Source organism: Heterodontus francisci, unplaced genomic scaffold (assembly GCF_036365525.1).
Source record: "Heterodontus francisci isolate sHetFra1 unplaced genomic scaffold, sHetFra1.hap1 HAP1_SCAFFOLD_708, whole genome shotgun sequence".
Taxonomy (NCBI): Eukaryota; Metazoa; Chordata; class Chondrichthyes; order Heterodontiformes; family Heterodontidae; genus Heterodontus; species Heterodontus francisci.
Window position 1 is genome coordinate 237989 of NW_027141297.1, and position 17690 is coordinate 255678.

Consider the following 17690-nt stretch of genomic DNA (forward strand, 5'->3'; position numbering starts at 1 on the left):
CAAGCGGATCTCGGGTTTGATCTATGAGGAGACTGGCGGGATGTTGAAGGTTTTCCTGGAGAATGTGATCAGGGATGCGGTCACCTACACTGAGCACGCCAAGCGCAAGACGGTCACTGCCATGGATGTGGTGTACGCTCTGAAACGGCAGGGCCGCACTCTCTACGGATTCGGTGGTTGAACAATTTGACCCTTTCCAGCAAACACAAAACAAAGGCTCTTCTAAGAGCCACCCACCGCCTCACAGAGAGAGCAGTGACCGAGAAATGGGAGCTGGGATAGGCTGTTCAGAACAGTTCAATCAATCTGAAATATTTCAGATTTCCAGCATCCGCAGTATTTTACTTTTAATTCTTTGTTCAATCAAACTGCTGTGTTCGGGATGAAAAAAACTGGAATCCCCGAATTTGACATTTCATTTGCAGCAAGGATGTGCAGTGGATTTGATTTTCTAAACGGGCTGTGGAAACAGTGCCCGAGACTCTCCAGTTAGTTATTTCCCCAGTCGACACATGCCCTCAGTGAAAAGCCACATCACTCCTCCAGAATCACTCATTGTTTTCATAGAATTTCAAAATGATTTCGCTGCAATGAGGGAATCCGGGAGTTTTGCAGCAGCCGTTGAATCGGTCACTGGAACCAAACCCCCTTGTGATGTTATTTCCCACGAGACGGTGTTTCCTGCACTGAAACTGACTTTTTTTAAATTTATTTCCAAAATATACTTTATTCATTAAAATCTGTAAAAATTACATTGCCAAACAGTTTCCAAACAGCACCAAAAAATACAAACATTGCAAGGGAGATCAGTTTCCTTCAATACTGTCATGAGTTTCTTCCCAACCCTTCCGTTTCACAATTGTCATGTCAATTACAGTTTTGCATTTACAGCAATTGAGAATATTAACGATACAGTTCGAGGGGTTTCCCATGGATCCAGCTCCTCAGTCCAGCTTGGTGGGGGGACCTGACACTGTGGTCTTACCCCATTGAGCCTTTGCTGCGGCTGCCCCAAGCTTTAGTGCGTCCCTCAGCATGTAGTCCTGGACCTTGGAATGTGCCAGTCTGCAACATTCGGCGGTGGACAACTCTTTGCGCTGGAAGACCAGCAAGTTTCGGGCAGACCAAAGGGCGTCTTTCACCGAATTGATAGTCCTCCAGCAGCAGTTGATGTTTGTCTCGGTGTGCGTCCCTGGGAACAGCCCGTAGAGCACAGACTCCTGTGTTACAGAGCTGCTTGGGATGAACCTTGACAAAAACCACTGCATCTCTTTCCACACCTGCTTTGCAAAGGCACATTCCAGGAGGAGGTGGGCGACCGTCTCTTCCCCACCACAGCCAACGCGGGGGCACTGTGCGGAGGGGGCGAGACTTCGGGTGTGCATGAAGGATCTGACGGGGAGGGCTCTTCTCACCACCAGCCAAGCTACGTCTTGGTGCTTGTTTGAAAGTTCTGGTGATGAGGCATTCCGCCAAATTACTTTGACGGTCTGCTCGGGGAACCATCCGACAGGATCCACCGTTTCCTTTTCCCGTAGGGCCTTGAGGACATTCCGTGCAAACCACTGCCTGATGGACCGGTGGTCAAAGGTGTTTTTCCGCAGAAACTGCTCCACGAAGGATAGGTGGTACGGCGCCGCCCAACTGCATGGTGCGTTCCGCGGCAATGTGACCAGGCCCATCCTTCGCAACACCGGGGACAGATAGAACCTCAGCATGCAGTGACACTTGGAGTTTGCGTACTGGGGATCTACACATAGCTTGATGCAGCCGCACACGAAGGTGGTCATCAGGATGAGGGCCACGTTGGGTACATTTTTCCCGCCCATGTCCAGAGATTTGAACATCGTGTCCCTCCGGACCCGGTCCATTTTAGATCCCCAGACGAAGCGGAAAATGGCTCGGGCGACTGCCACGGCGCAGGAGTGGGGTATGGGCCAGACCTGCGCCACGTAGAGCAACAACGTGAGCGCCTCGCACCTGATCACCAGGTTCTTACCCACAATGGAGAGAGATCGCTGCCCCCACATGCCCAACTTTTGTCGTACCTTGGCTACTCGCTCCTCCCAGGTTTTGGTGCACGCCCCGGCCCTTCCGAACCATATCCCCAGCACCTTCAGGTAATCTGACCTGACGGTGAAGGGGACAAAGGATCGGTCAGCCCAGTTCCCAAAGAACATGGCCTCGCTCTTGCCGTGGTTAACTTTGGCTCCCGAGGCCAGTTCGAACTGGTCGCAGTTGCTCATCAGTCTCCGCACGGACAGCGGATCCGAGCAGAAGACGGCGACGTCATCCATGTACAGGGAGGTTTTGACCTGAGTGCCTCCGCTGCCTGGGATTGTCACCCCTCTTATGCTCGCTTCCTTCCTAATAGACTCAGCAAAGGGTTCAATACAGCAAACAAACAAGACCGTGGACAGAGGACAGCCCTGTCTGACTCCAGATTTGATCGGGAAACTTTCAGATTCCCACCCGTTGATTGACACTGCGCTACTGATGTTTGTGTAGAGCAGTTGGATCCAATTGCAGATTCCCTCCCCAAACCCCATTTTGGAGAGCATATCCATCATGTAGGTGTGCGATATCCTGTCAAAAGCCTTCTCCTGGTCCAGGCTGATGAGGCAGGTGTCCACCCTCCTGTCCCGTACGTAGGCGATCGTATCCCGGAGCAGCGCGAGACTATCAGAGATCTTCCTGCCGGGTACAGTACAGGTCTGATCGGGGTGAATCACCAACTCCAGAGCAGACTTGACTCGACTGGCTATGACTTTGGACAGAATCTTGTAATCAACATTAAGCAGTGAGATGGGCTGCCAATTTCTGATTTCTGCCCTCTCCCCCTTCTGCTTGTAAATGAGGGTGATGATGCCTTTTCCCATGGATTCTGACATGCTGCCGGCCAGGAGCATACTCTCGTATGCTTCCAGCAGGTCCGGGCCGATCCAGTCCCACAGGGCCGAGTACAACTCGACAGGTAAGCCGTCGCTCCCGGGAGTTTTACTCGTCTCGAAAGACTCGACGGCCTTTGTCAGCTCGTCCAGAGTTAGCGGCTTGTCCAGTCCCTCCCTCCTGCTGTCATCTAAAACCTCTGTGATCGATGACAGGAAGGACTGGGAGGCTCTGCTGTCTGTGGGCTTCGCGTCATACAGCCCAGCATAAAAGGATTTGCTGATCCTGAGTATGTCGGACTGCGAAGACGTTACCGAGCCATCTTCTTCCTTCAGGCTGCTGATAACAGAGCTCTCTCTGTGTACCTTTTGGAAGAAGTAACGCAAGCACGTCTCATCCTGCTCGATGGAGCGGACTCTGGACCGGAAGATTATCTTGGAGGCCTCCTTGGCAAAGAGCGAGGCCTGCTGGCTCTTCACCTCTTGGAGGTCCTCCTTGACCTCGACCCCCATTGACTGCAACCGGAGTAGATTTTGCATAATTTTCTGGAGTCGGGACAGTTCCCTCTGTCTCTCTCTCGCCTTCTGAACACCTTTGTGGATGAAGAACCTCTTGATCTTCTCCTTAATCGCTTCCCACCAGTGAACTGGAGACTCAAAGAGGGGTTTCACGGTCCTCCAACCATTGTAATCCCTTTTGAGTTCCTCAACGTTCTCTGGGGTCAGCAGTGTCGCATTGAGCTTCCACGTCCCTCTGCCAACCCGCTGGTCGTTCTGTAAGTGACAGTCGGCCAGTAAGAGGCAGTGGTCGGAAAAGAACACCGGCTTGACGTCGGTGGATCCGACCGTGACAGCACGGGACACAAACAGGAAGTCAATCCTGGAACGGGCAGACCCGTCCGATCTTGACCATGTGTATCTGCGCTGCGCTCCGTCTGCAGGTTTGCTGAAGACGTCGTGCAGTTTGGCATCCTTAACTGTTTCTATTGGGAATCCGGACGTAGCGTCCAGTTTGCTGTCGTCACTGCCGGATCGTCCAGCCGCATCGATGATGCAGTTGAAGTCACCGCCTAGGATGACTGGCCTGGACGTCGCCAGCAGCAGTGGGAGCTGCTGGAAGACGGTCAGCCGCTCGCTGCGTTGTACCGGGGCGTACACGTTGATCAACCGGAGCGGAGCGTTGTTGTACATCACGTCTGCTACGAGGAGGCGGCCGCCCACCACCTCCTTAACTTCGGAGATGGTGAAGTTACCTCCCCGCAGCAGAATACCCAGGCCGGAGGAACGGCAGTCATTACCCCCCGACCAGATCGATGGCCCGTGGGACCACCATCGCGACCACTGCCTGTAGGTGCTGAGGTGTGGTATTCCACACTCCTGCAGAAACAGTAGGTCAGCTTTGACCTTGGCAAGGTAATCCAAGGTTGAAACACATCGCGTAGTCGATTTAATGCTACGCACATGAATGGAAGCAATTCTTACACCCATTTTTTACTAAAAATTAGTTGTTGCTTCCCATACCATTTGTCCTCGCTAGTCCCAGTCCTTCCCCTTCGGGATGTTCCTGCATACCCATCGTCTGCGCAAGCAGTTTCACGTTGGTTGGGCTCAGAAACCCCTCCTGATTTTTCATGCAGGGTTTGTGCCGCTCGGGTGACATCGGGGGGGTCTTGTAGGCAGAGAGGATTGGGTTGTCCTCAGCTGCTTCCATCTGTTCCTCCTCGAAAACATCACAGCTCCCGGTCTCCCGGAGCTCAGGTGCGCCAGACGTGTCTTTGCTCCCGGTGTCCCGGAGCTGAGATGCGTTCGCCACGTCGTTACGTGTGGGGCATTGGGGTTGGGCCACGCCGGGCCCATCACAGCTTCCAGTGCCCGGGGGCTGGGATGCTTTATCATCCATCTCGGAGTTCTGCCGCCTCTTTTGAAGGGGCTGTCGTTCCAGCATTTCCCCGTCCAGTGAAGAGGAGTTGTTGCAGTCTGATTCAGAAGAGAGCCTCCTCTTGCCACTGGTTTGGGTGGTGGCTTTGGGATGTTTTTTCTTTGTGGTTTTCCTCTGGACCACTTGCCACTGACCTGTTGCATCTCTTTCCACATGAGGCGGCCATTCGCCCCATCAAGTCCATGTCGGGTTTCCAATCTGTTCAGTCCCTGACTCGATCCCCAAAGCCCTGCATAACCCCTTTGGGTCAAAATGACCGTGGCAGAACTCGAACCTACAATCTTCCGATAACCTCATGAAATACACTGAAGTCAAACGCCTTATTCATTACGCCACACGGCCATTAGATAAAATGAATGATCCAATCGGAGAACCTCGAAGCACAAAATACAAAAATTCATTGGCTGAACCTGTCAACCTGGCAGAATATTTGAATTCGTGAAAGCTGCCAATTTCACTGTGGAAAAGAAATGATCGACTGGAAAAGTACATAAAAATCTATTTTCCCGTCACGCTTTAAAAAAACGCTTTTAAAACACAATTTTGCTTTTACCGACTCAAATTGCTGGTGCTATTTTATGAACAGCTTTATTTTGCCATTTTTTGTCAACTTCTTATCCGTAACTGGCAGGAAAAGACTCCGTTCAGCAATCTTTCACGTGAAAAATAACTCAAACTCGGTGTGGAAGTAATAAATTACAGACTATTGGTAATTCCCCTTCACACAGGCTTCAGGGGGACAGTGAGAAGCCACTGAAATAGTTGCTTCATTCTTTTAAAGGTTCCCATTCTGTCCTGTTACTGACATGTTGGAATCAGATTTGTATTTAACAAGATATTTCTGTGAAAACAAAATCCTCAACGGACCAGCTGGGAATCTGGGAATCACTGTCGTAAAATAAAAGGCTTTTGATTGAGAAGACGGGACCTTCTCACCAGCAGCCGGGTTACATTCCCCTCACATCCTTACACAGTGAGCAGCTCTTTCCCTCTAGAAATAGACAGCAGCAGTTGGAAGTTCAGTGAAAGGATCAGTTCATTGAGACAAGTTTCTGACTGACAGGTGGTGCTGAATATTAATACAAGTAGGTCCTGGAATGGGAAACAAGTGTCCAGAGTGGGGTCTGAAATCAGGACAGGGAAATGGCCAGCACTGACACAGATCATTTCATTATTACATTGATATCTGACTGTCTATAAGGAGAAGCGAGTTAAACACATGATGGTGAAAGGAATGGAAGATGACGCTGGTTGTTCTAGATGAAGAGGGATAGACAGAGGTGTGGGTACAGCAGACTTCAGACAGTAATCAGCCCTTTCTGATACTGTGGGTGATACTGAAAAGAGCCTTTGGGTATTTGATAAAATCCTGGCAGATTGACTTGGTTTTGGTGCCCAGAGCGCTGGTTTTCTTGGGCAACAGCACGGCCTGGATATTCGGCAGCACCCCGCCCTCAGTGTCCTGGAATCAAAAGCAAGTGTCTAGAGTGGGAACTGAAATCAGGATGAGGGAAAGAGCTCTTTGTTTAAAAACCCTCAAATAGCTACCTTGTAATTGGTCAGGTTACTAATGTTTTAGTTAGTGCAATTTCTAATAATTACTAATTAGAAAGTGCTGTTTGGACAGAGTGTAAAGCTGTGAGTTGATGTGTGAGGGACTTCACTGACTAGGGGAAGGAGGTGCTGTTTGGTCTCTTTTCTTTTCTGCTTTTTCAGCCTCCATGGTACAGGGGAAGAAGCTGATTGGTGAGTAACTGGTAAATTAATCTACTTATTACACTTATTACACGAGCAATAATGAGTTTGTAAAGCTTAGTTATGGCAGGGCAGCTCGGCCAAGTGGAATGTGCCTCCTGTGGTATGTGGGAAGTCATGGATGCACCATGTGTCCTTGACAAACACATCTGCAGGAAGTGTCACCAGCTGCAGAAGCTTGAGCTCCAGGTTTCAGAACTCGAGCAGCAACTGGAGTCAGTGTTGTGCATCCGCAAGGCAGAGAACTAGGTGGATAGGACTTTTCAGCAGGTTGTCACCTCGGAGTTGAAGAGAGCACACGCTGAGAGGGATTGGGAGTTTGCCAGACAGACAAGAAGGTCAAGGCAGGTAGTGCAGGAGTCCCTGGAGGGCATCCCACTTTCTAACTGGTATTCAGTTCTGAGTACTGATGGGAGAGAGGGTTCCTCTGGAGAGTGCAGTGAGAGTCATGACCAGAACTCCATGGGTGGTTCAGCTGTGCAGGGAGGGAGGAGAAAATACAAGCGAGCAATACTGGTAGAGGATTGTATAGTTCGGGGAACAGATAGGTATTTCAGTGCTCGCAAACCAGGTTTCCTCCTTGGTGCAAGGATCATGGATATCACTGAGTGGCGACAGAGCATTCTGGAGGGCAAGGATGCACAGCCAGAGGTCGTGGTCCACATTGGTACCAACGATATAGGAAGAAAGAGGGATGAGATCCTTCAGGCTGAGTTTAGGGAGTTAGGAAAGAGATTAACAAACAGGACTTCAAAGGTAGTAATCTCCAAATTACTCCCAAGGCCACATGCTAGTGAGTATAGAAATAGGAGAATACACCAGATGAATGCATGGCTGGAGAGATGGTGCAGGAAGGAGGGCTTCCAATTTCTGGGGCATTGTGACCAGTTCTTGGGAAGGTAGGACCTATATAAGTCGAACGGTCTACACCTGAACAGGACCGGGATGAAGATGCTGTTGGGGATTGTTTAAACTAATTTGGCAGCTTGATGGGAACCTGAGGGCAGTTTCAGACAGGGCAATTTCAGGGCAGGGAACGGGAGGCAGAAAATTAGCAAATGACTCTGAAAGACAGAAGAAGCAAAGTTTAAAAAGTGTGCAGCAGAGGAATTTGGCAGTGTTAAAGGATATTTATTTATTTAAAGAGGCAACTTGATTGAAACATATCAGATCCTGAGGAGTCTTGACAGGGTGGATGTGGAAAGGATGTTTCCCCTTGTGAGAGAATCTGGCATTAGGGGTCACTGTTTAAAAATAAGGGGTCACCCATTTAAGACAGGGATGAGGAGAATTTGTTTCCCTCAGAGGGTGGTGAGTTTTTGGAACTCTCTTCCTCAATAGGCGGTGGAAGCAGAGACTTTGAATATTTTTAAGGCAAAGGGACATCGATTCTTGATAAGCAAAGGGGTGAAAGGTTATCGGGGGTAGGCGGGAATGTGGAGTAATCAGTTCAGCCGTGAACTTATTGAATGGGGAAGCAGGGTCTAGGGGTCGAATGGCCTACTCCTGCTCCTAATATTTATACTTGTATGTATATTCATATGGTAAATAAAGCTGATGAGCTGAGGGCACAGATAGACACATAGAACAATACAGCACAGGAACAGGCCATTCGGCCCTCCAAGCCTGTGCTGATAAAGTAACATCACACTTTTTATTTTTATTTAGAGATACAGCACTGAAACAGGCCCTTTGGCCCACTGAGTCTGTGCTGACCAACAACCACCCATTTATACTACGCCGACAGTAATCCCATATTCCCTACCACCTACTTACACTAGGTGCAATTTACAATGGCCAATTTACCTATCAACCTGCATTCTTTTGCTGTGGGAGGAAACCGGAGCACCCGACGAAAACCCACAGGGAGAACTTGCAAACTCCACACAGGCAGTACCCAGAATCGAACCCGGGTTCCTGGAGCTGTGGTGCTAACCACTGCGCCATTGTGCCCACACATGGTAACACAATATCATTGCAATAAGGGAAACTCGGCTTCAAGAGGGCAAGAATGGCAGCTCAACATCTCTGGATATAGAGTTTTCATGTGGCATAGGGATAAAAAAAGGTGGGAGTGTAGCATTATTAGTTAAGGAAGGCATACAGCTTTGAGGAGGGATTATATTATATGCTAAATGAATCATCAAATGAGGCCATATGGGTGGAGCTCAGAAATAAAAAAGGGGCAGCCACACTACTAGGAGAGTACTGTAGACCCCCAAATAGTGAGAGAGAGATAGAATAACAAATATGTAGGCAAATTGCTGAGTGCAAAACTATAGGGAAATAATAGTTGGGGATTTCAACTATCCCAATATCAACTGGGATACAAACAGTGTGAAGGGCACAGAGGGCACAAAATTCTTGAACTGCATTCAAGAGAACTTTAATAGCCAGCACATCACAAGTCCAATGAGAGGGGGCACAATTCTGGAGCGAGTCTTCAGTAATGAAGCTGGGCAAGTAGCAGTGGGTGACCATTTTGGAGATAGCTTTTTTTTATTCATTCATGGGATTTTGGGCGTCGCTGGCCAGGTCAGCATTTATTACCCATCCCTAATTGCCCTTGGGAAGGTGGTGGTGAGCTGCCTTCTTGAACCGCTGCAGTCCATTTGGGGTAGGTGCACCCACAGTGCTATTCAGAATGGAGTTCCAGGATTTTGACCCAGTGACAGTGAAGGATCAGCGAAATAGTTCCAAGTCAGGATGGTGTGTGTCGTGGTGGGGAACTTGCAGGTGGTGGTGTTCCCATGCATTTTATGCCCTTGTACATCTAGTTGGTAGAGGTCACAGGTTTGGAAGGTGCTGTTCAAGGAGCCTTGGTGCATTGCTGCAGTGCATCTTGTAGATGGTACACACTGCTGCCACTGTGCGTCGGTGGGGGAGGGAGTGAATGTTTGTAGATGGGATGCCAATCAAGTGGGCTGCTTTGTCCTGGATGGTGTTGAGCTTCTTGAGTGTTGTTGGAGCTGCACCTATCCAGGCAAGTGGAGACTATTCCAACACCCTCCTGACTTGTGCCTTGTAGATGGTGGACAGGCTTTGGGGAGTCAGGAGGTGAGTTACTCGCCTCAGGATTCCTAGCCTCTGACCTGCTCTTGTAGCCACGGTATTTATATGGCTACTCCAGTTCAGCTTCTGGTCAATGGTGCCCCTATGATGTTGATAGTGGGGGATTCAGCAATGGTAATGCCATTGAATGTCAAGGGGAGTTAGTTCGATTCTCTCTTATTGGTGATGGTCATTGCCTGGCACTTGTGCGGCCCGAATGTTACTTGCCACTTATCAGCCCAAGCCTGGATATTGTCCATGTCTTGCTGTATTTCTACACGGACTGCTTCAGTATCTGAGGAGTCATGAATGGTGCTGAACATTGTGCAATCATCAGCGAACATCCCCACTTCTGACCTTCTGATTGAAGGAAGGTCATTGATGAAGCAGCTGAAGATGGTTGGGCTGAGGACATTACCCTGAGGAGCGCCTGCAGTGATGTCCTGGAGCTCAGATGATTGACCTCCAACAACCACAACCATCTTCCTTTGCGCTAGGTATGACTCCAGCCAGTGGAGGGTTTTCCCATTGACCTCAGTTTTGCTCGGGCTCCTTGATGCCATACTCGGTCAAATACTGCCTTGATGTCAAAGGCAATCACTCACACCTCACCTCTTTTGTCCATGTTTGAACCAAGGCTGTCATGAGGTCAGGAGCTGAGTGGCCCTGGCAGAACCCAAACTGAGTGTCACTGAGGCAGGTTATGGCTAAGCGAGTGCCGCTTGATGGCACCTTCCATCATTTTACTGATGATTGAGAGTAGACTGATGGGGCCTAAAGTGATGGAAGGTGTCATCAATATTGCCATCAAGCAGCACTAGCAGATATGTCCTTTTGGATTCGGCCAGTGGAGATGCTTCCGAGCCACTCTTGGTGATGGACATTGAAGTCCCCCACCCAGAGTACATTCTGTGCTCTTGCCACCCTCAGTGCTTCCTCCAAGTGCTGTTCAACATGGAGGAGTACTGACTCATCAGCTGAGGGAGGGCAGTAGGTGGTAATCAGCAGGAGGTTTCCTTGTTCATTGTTTGATCTGATGCCATGAGACCTCATGGGGTCCAGAGTCGATGTTGAGGACTTCCAGGGCAATTCCCTCTCTACTGTACCGACACCTCTGGTGAGTCTGTCCTGCCCGTGGGACAGTACATACCCAGGGATGGTGATGGCAGTGTCTGCGACATTGCCTGTAAGGTATGATTCTGTGAGTATGACTACGTCAGGCTGTTGCTCTCCCAACTTAACACAAGCCACCAGATGTTACTAAGGAGGACTTTGCAGGGTCGACAGCGCTGGGTTTGCCATTGTCATTTCTGGTGCCCAGGTCGACGCCGGGTGGTCCGTCTGGTTTCATTCCTTTTTATTGACTTCGTAGTGTTTAGTTTCAACTGAGTGGCACGCTCGGCCATTTCAGAGGGCATGTAAGAGTCAACCACATTGCTGTGGGTCTGCAGTCGCATGCAGGCCAGACAAGAACAGCAGATTTCCTTCACTAAAGGGCATGAGTAAACCAGATGGGTTTTTACAACCATCAACAATGGTTTCATGGCCATCATTAGACTTGCTTTTTAATTGCAGATTTATTATTTGGATTTAAATTTCAATGGTGGGATTTGAACCCACGTCCCCTGAGCAATACCCTAGGTGTCTGGGTTTCTAATCCACTGACAAGTCCACTGACAAGACCACTACGCCACCACGACCCCTCGTGACCATACTGCAATTAGTTTTGGCATAATCATGTAAAAGGACAAATATACAACAGAAGTAAAAGTTCTAAATTGGGGGAAGGCAAATTTTACAAAACTGAGAGGTGACTTGGTGGATGTGGACTGGATACAACTACTTGAAGGAAACCCCAAAGATGTTCTATCAGTACATTAAGAGCAAGAGGATAACTAAGGAAAGGGTACGGCCTATCAGAGATGTACAAAGGAACGTATGAGTGGATGCAGAAAATGTGTGTGGGGTTCTTAATGAGTTTTTGTCTCTGCCTTCACAAAGGAGAGGGATGATGCAGACAAAGAAGAGGAGTGTGAAATATTAGATACGATAAGCATAATGAGAGTGGAAGTACTAGAGAGTCTGACATCCTTCGAAATGAATAAATCACCAAGGCCAGATGGTTTGCATCTGAGGTTGTTAAAGGAAGCCAGGGAGGAAATAGTGGATGCGCTGAGGATCATCTTCAAATCCTCACTGGATATGGGGGAGGTGCCGGAGGATTGGAGGTCTGCGAACGTTGTACTATTATTTAAAAAGGATGTGAGGGATAGGCCAAATAATTATAGGCCCGTCAGTCTGACCTTGGTGGTGGGTAAATTATTAGAATCAATTCTGAGGGACAGGATAAACTGCCACTTAGAAAGGCAAGGATTAATCAGGGATAGTCAGCATGGATTTGTTAAGGGAAGGTCATATCTCACGAACTTGATTGAGTTTTTTGAGGAAGTAACAAGAAACATTGATGAGGATAGTGTGGTGGATGTGGTCTACATGGATTTTAGTAAGGTCCCACATGGCAGACTGGTCAGTAAAATGAAAGCCCATGGAATACAGGGGAATGTGGCAGGTTGGATCCAAAATTGACTCAGTGAAACAAAGGATAGTTATCGACGGATGTTTTTGCGAATGGAAAGCAGTTTTCAGTGGCATTCCACAGGGCTCAGTGTTGGGTCCCTTGCTGTTTGTGGTATATATTAATGATTTGGAATTAAATGTGGGAGGTATGATTGGGAAATTTGCTGATGACACAAAAATTGACCGTGTAATTGATAGTGAGGAGGATAGCTGTAGACATCAGAATGATATGAATGGATTGGTTGAGTGGGCGGAAAAGTGGCAAATGGAATTCGACCTGGGGAAGTGTGAGGTAATGCATTTGGGGAGGGCAAACAAAGCAAGGGAATACACAATAAACGGGAAGATATTGAGAGGGGTAGAAGAAGTGAGAGACTTTGGAGTGCATGTCCACAGGTCCCTGAAAGTGGCAGGACAGGTAGCTCGAGTGGTGAAGAAGGCATATGGAATGCTTTCCTTTTTTGGCCAAGGTATAGAATAGAAAAGCAGGGATGTAATGCTAGAACTGTATAAAACGGCGGTTCGGCCACAGCTGGAGTATTGCGTACAGTTCTGGTCACCACATTACAGAAAGGACATAATTGCTCTGGAGAGAGTACAGAGGGGATTGACAAGAACGTTGCCAGGGCTTGAAAGTTGCAGCTATGAGCAAATATTGGAGCAACTCGGGTTGTTTTCCTTAGAACAGAGGAGTCTGAGGGGTGACTTGAATGAGGTGTACAAAATTATGAGGCGCCTAGACAGAGTGGACAGTAAGGACCTGTTTCCCCTGTGGGGAGGTCAGTTACCAGGGGCCACAGACATAAGGTGATTGGTAGAAGGATTAGAGGGGACATGAGGTGAAACGTTTTTACCCAGAGGGTGGTGGGTGTCTGGAATTCGCTGCCAGGAATGGTGGTGGAGGCAGAAACCCTCAACTCATTTAAAAATACCTGGACATGCACCTGAAGTGCTGTAACTTGCAAGTCTGCGGATCAGGTGCTGGAAGGTGGGAATAGATTGGGTGGCTAGTTTTTTCGGCCAGAGCAAACGCGATGGGCTGAATGGGCTCCTTCTGTGCCCTAATTTTTCTATGATTCTATGGAAATTGCCAGCACTGACACAGATCATTTCATTAGTACATTGATATTGGAATGACTATAAGGAGAAGCTAGTTAAACACATAATGGTGAAAGGAATGGAAGATAGCGTTGGTTGTTCCAGATGAAGAGGGATAGACAGAGGTGCGGGTACAGCAGACTTCAGACAGCAATCAGCCCTTTCAGATACTGTGGGTGGCTCTGAAAAGAGCCTTTGAGTATTTGAAAAAATCCTGGCAGATTGACTTGGTTTTGGTGCCCGATGCACTGGTTTTCCTGGGCAGCAACACGGCCTGGATATTAGGCAGCACTCTACCCTGAACGATGGTCACCCCTCCCAGCAGCTTGTTGAGCTCCTCATCATTGAGGACGGCCAGCTGTAGGTGTCTGGGGATGATGCAGGTCTTCTTGTTGTCCCGGGCCGCGTTACCGCCCAGCTCGAGGATTTCAGCGGTCAGATACTCGAGCACAGCAGCCAGATAGACCTGGGCTCTGGCACCCACACGCTCAGCATAGTTACCCTTTCTCAGGAGCCTGTGAACACGGCCCACCGGGAACTGCAGTCCAGCCCGGGAGGAGCGAGACTTGGCCTTGGACCGAGCTTTCCCGTTGGTCTTTCCTCTTCCAGACATTTCCACAATCTCACAAATACTTTCACAATGAATGGATAATTTCGTCAGCATTAAACATACACATGGGGTAGTCAGGATGGTCGAGCAGTCTGAGACGGTTCATTCAGATCACAATTCTCTCTGCAGGGGTGGGTTCAAATTCCCCTTCTGATAAGTTGTGTTTTGACATGACTAGAGGTATTTGGGAGTAGCGATGAAGAACAAACAGAGATCACGAAAGAATATTGACAAACAAAATCAAAACAAATCCAAAGATGTTTCATCAATACATTGCAGTCAGAGGCAACTGAGGAAAGAGTCGGGCCCATCAAAGACCTAAAAATGTAACCTATGTGTCAGTGTGGAAGATGTTGGTATGTTTATTAATGAATATTTTACTGTCTTCACAAATGAGGGGGGTGATGCAGATATTGTAATTAAGGAGAAGGAGTGTGAAGTTTTGGACATGATAAACTGAGGGAGAGAAGAAGTATAAATGGGATTAGCATCCTTGAAAGTGGATAAATCATCAGGGCCGGATGAAATGTACCCCAGGCTGTTAAAAGAAGTCAGGGAGGAAATAGTTGAAGGTCTGACCATCAGTTTCCAATCCCTCACTGGATACGGGTGTGATGTCAGAGGATTGGAGGTCTCGTAACACTGCAATAAAAGCAAAATTCTGCAGATGCTGCAAATCTGAAATAAAAACTAGTTGCATTGGAAATACACAGCAGATCTGGCAGCAACTGTGGAGAGAGAAGCAAAGTTAACGTTTCTGTTCTGATGAAAGGTCACTGACCTGAAATGTTAACTTTGTTTCTCTCTCCACAGATGCTGCCAGACCTGCTGTGGATGTCCAGCACTTTTTGTTTTTATTGCTAACATTGCACCATTGTTGAAAAAGGAAGCGAATGATCGACCAAATAATTAAAGGCCAGTCAGCCTAACCTCAATAGTGGGCGAATTATTGGAATTAATTCTGAGAGACAGGATAAACTGTCACTTAGAAAGGCACAGATTAATCAAGTACCGTCAGCATGGATTTGTTAAGGGAAGCTCCTGTCTGACTATCTTGATTGAATGTTTTTGAAGAAGTAACAAGGAGGATTGATGAGGATAGTGCAGTTGATCTGATCCACATGGATTTTAGCAAGACTTTTGACAAGGTCCCACATGGCAAACTGGTTAAAAAAAATAAAAGCACATGGGATCCAGGGGAATGTAGCAAGCTGGACACAAAATTGGTTCAGTGGCAGGAAACAAAAAGGAATTGGTTACAGGTGTTTTTGCAACTGGAGGACTGTTTCCAGTGGTGTTCCACAGGGCTCAGAACTAGGTCCCCTGCTTTTTGTGGTATATATTAATGATATGGACATAAATGTAGAGGGCACAATCAAGATGTTTGCAGATGACACAAAAATTGTCCGTGTTGTTGATAGGGAGGAGGATTGCTGTACACTGCAGGAAGATATCAATTGACTGGTAAGGTGGGCAGAGAAGTGGTAAATGGAATTCAAATTGGACAAGGGTGAGGTGATGCATTTGGGAGGTCAAAAAAGGCAAAGGAATACACAATTAATGGGAGAACACTGAACGGTGCAGAGGAAGTGAGGGACGTTGGAGTGAATGTCCACAGATCCCTGAAGGTAGCAGGACTGGTCAATAAGGTGGTTCAACAAGTATATGGAATCCTTTCCTTTATTAGCTGAGGTATAGAATATAAGGGTGACCTGGGTGTCCATGTCAATAAGTCACTGACAGCTAACATGCAGGTGCAGCAAGCAATTAGGAAGGCTAATAGTATGTTAGCCTTTATCACAAGAGGATTTGAGTACAGGAGTAGTGAATTCTTGCTTCAATTGTATAGAACCTTGGTTAGACCGCACTTGGAGTACTGTGTGCATTTTTGGTCTCCTTACCTTAGGAAGGATATTATTGCCATGGAGGGAGTTCAATGAAATTTCATCAGACTTGTTCCTGGGATGATGGGACTGTTCTATGAAGAGAGATTGGGGAAACTGGGGCTGTATTCTCTAGAGTTTCGAAGAATGAGAGGTGATCTCATTGAAACCTACAAAATACTTAAAGGACAGTCAGGGTAGATGCAGCTAAGATGTTTCATCTGGATGGGGAGTCGAGAACCAGGGGCTCAATTTCAAAATAAGGGGGAAGCTCCTTAGGACAGAGATGAGGAGAAATTTCTTTACTCGGAGGGTTGTGAATCTTTGGAATTCTGTACCCCAGATGGCTGTGGAAGCTCAGTCGTTGAGTATGTTTAAAGCAGAGATTGACAGATTTGTAAATACAAATGACATAAGGGAATATGAGGAAAGTGTGGGGAAAAAAGCATTGAAGTGGATGATCAGCCATGATCATATTGAATGGTGGGGCAGGCTCGATGGGCTGAATGGCCGACTCCTGCTCCTATGTTCCTATGTTCCTAACTCCACATGATCGGCGAGGCACATCTTCAGGCCGACTTGGTGGATGGTGTAAACAGATATCACTGCTTCTGATCTTCACCAGAACAGAGAGTGAGATGTAACATTGATCATCAAACAGACTGTGAGAGAATACAACAGAATAAAACACATGGAGAGACACTGTGGAATAACAAATAGATTTGATTGGAATGTTGAATTCTGATTGGAATGGATAAAACACCAGAAACAACAGATTAAATTGGGATTCTCATCACTATATTGATCTGAGACAGAAAAGCGAAACTGATGGAAAGAAGGGAAGAAGGAAGAAAAGAAACGATGGAACTGCTCACTTTTTTCAGTTTTTTCACTTGCCCCTCAAAGCTGGATAAAAAAAAAGTTGCATATAACAGAGAATTTCACCAAAAAGGGAGATTAAATGCTGCAGAAACCTTGGATCGAAGGATGCCCCAACAGATCACCTGTTTAACTGTCTCCTCACTGGGGGATTTCAATCAGTGAGTAATATTATTCTCTACCTTTTTTTTGTTAAATGAACCCAGAACGGTCACTTGGAATTAATATTTGTGTTCCGACTCCTGAATAATAAAATTGTGAGTTTCTCGATATTTTCGGGACACATTTCCTGCTGAAAGAACTAAGAACTCTTTTCTAATTTACACAATACTATATACACACTCATCAAGCCTCCTAAGCTAGCATCCTTGGTGCTGCTCTCTCTTTTCCCAAACCTCATCTCCTGTGACTGTTACATCATCACTTTGACAGTGGGAGTGATTGATCCCAATGTCCTCAGCATTAACCCTTTACATCCTTATACTACACTGTCTGTCCAAAAAAATGGGTGGAGGGAACTTGATTTATCGAAACACCAACAGCTGCCAGTTGAAAATCAACTCAAACCCATCAGCGAGAGAGAGAGAGAGAGACTGTCAGAGTACTTCCTGCATCCAGTCCTGACCCTGTCACACTCAGCAGCTGCTCACCCAGACCCCACTCTCATCAACACTGAACATTGTTACCGAGACACTTCAAATACTGTTTATAGAAGGCAGGAAAGGTCAATGTTCACACAGCTGTATTGAAAAGAACAACGTTTAATATCTCCTCACTGTTTCTCGGTAACCACATGAGACATAGGTTTTCTTATTTGGTTCCTTTGATTTTTCTTGTTCCTGACTGACAAATATTCCAAACCTCAGATAAACCCTCCCACTTGCGTCATGTCCCAGTCTCAGTCACAAGCAACACATAACAACACAAACACTCTGAAACATACAACGCAGTCACACTTTCCTTCAGTGACATTAATGTCGAGCTGTTTTCCAGGTTGAATGCAACTGTGA